The sequence below is a fragment of the Arachis ipaensis genome, chromosome B07, assembly GCF_000816755.2.
Source record: "Arachis ipaensis cultivar K30076 chromosome B07, Araip1.1, whole genome shotgun sequence".
Taxonomy (NCBI): domain Eukaryota; kingdom Viridiplantae; phylum Streptophyta; class Magnoliopsida; order Fabales; family Fabaceae; genus Arachis; species Arachis ipaensis.
Genome location: NC_029791.2, coordinates 120,234,259 through 120,236,154, shown reverse-complemented (window position 1 = coordinate 120,236,154; position 1,896 = coordinate 120,234,259).

Sequence of the window (1,896 nt, the reverse complement as noted above, 5' to 3'; positions counted from 1 at the left end):
TAATTTTATGTGAATAATATTATAAATTCTTTTTTAATTATACTTATTTATAAATTTAATATATTTTTTATAATTTTATGAATTTATTTAAATTATATTATTTTATTTTTTGTGAAAAAAATATAGAAAGAGATAGAGAATGAGAGAGAAAAGAGAGAGAAAGATAAAGAAAAAAAGAAAGGAAGTTTATTAATTTTGGAAGAAAAAATTTTATTATAATTGTATTGAAAAAATAATTCGTGACACATTTTGGTTTGTCAAATTAGTAATATAAAATATAAATTATAAGTTATATATAGATTGGAAAGGGTAGAAAGAAATAGAGAAGGGTAAAGAGGTAGATAAGAGTACGGAAGAAGGGAGTTTTTGAAGAAAACATATATAATATAGGTATATTTCAATTTTAATTTTAATATTCTAATTTTAATTTTAATTACAATTAGAGAATATCATGTTACACACTTTGATTGTCAAATTTGTAATTAGTCATTGATAATAATATATAAAAAAGATAGAGTAAATATAAGAATAAGAGAGATAAAGTGGATGAAAGAATGAGAGAAATAAAGAAAGAGAGAGGAGAAGATGAGGGAATTCTTTAATTTTGGAGATAAATATTTGATTTTAATTACAATAAAGGAGTGTTAAATAAGTTAAACAAAAAAAACAAGAAAAACAAAGAAATTGTTTAAATAGATGGACAGTTAGTCCCGTTTAAAACTACTCTTAAATTCCTCTCAAGAGAAGGAAGCTCCATCTTTGCTATGGTGCCTGCCACCGTATTTGCATCTCTCATAATCATACGAAAGTTAACACGCCAATTCCAATGCATAATATCGCTTATTTTGAGCACTAACGGATCAATAAACTCAAAACCATCTTGGTGATTAGTAACAAGAGTAAACGCTTTCACACAATCGGTCTCACAAATAACATCTCGTTCATCCATATTCCAAACTAAGAGATATTCTCTCCAAATAGCAAATAATTCTCCTTGAAGAATACTATTACTCTCAATCATTCCCAAACACCTCATTTGCCAACTCCCATTACAATCTCTAATAACACAAGCAAAACCAACACTATCACCAAAACCAAGATAATTAGCATCACAATTAATCTTAAAAGTACTAATAGATGGAGAATTTTAAGAACCACTTAGAATAAAGGAGATGGACATACGTTGTAATTCAAAAATACTCATGAGCTCTTTTTTGAAACTAATGCTAGACAAATCACTTTTTTAAGAGGTCAAGTCTCATGAGGACATTATTCTTTATTCGCTATATCCACCAAAGTCCCGAAAAGAACTTGAATGAATATTCTCTGTTATGATACAAGAATTAGTTCTTCAAATTTAGAGGATGACAAAAAATATCCAACTTATGCCATACAAACTAAATTTTTGGACAATTTCAAATATAATATAAAACCGATTCTTGGCTAAAAAAAGCATTTTGGCTATCTATCCAACGACAACATTCTTTTTCTAAAACGAAAATTTACAGTATAAAAAGCCTTCTTAAAATACCACCAAACTAAATATTTGTACTTTTTAAAATAAGCTGGTATTAAAATTAATTCTTCCGTTTTTTTTAACCAAACCGCTGCTTACACATTATAAAATTAGTAATATATAATAAATTTTGATTCTAAAATTATTCTCATACTATATATCTCATTGAGCAACCAAAATCTATATCTCATCTATGGGGAGAGATTCGTTTCCATCTTATATACATTAATATTTTGGATAACTTTTTATACTCGATGAATTTTAACTGTTGAATTCTAACATCTGTACATCTCATTATATAGATTAATCTCAGAAAGTTTTATACAAATTTTAGAATTGATTTAAAATGTCATTATAATACTTTAATTTATGTATATTTT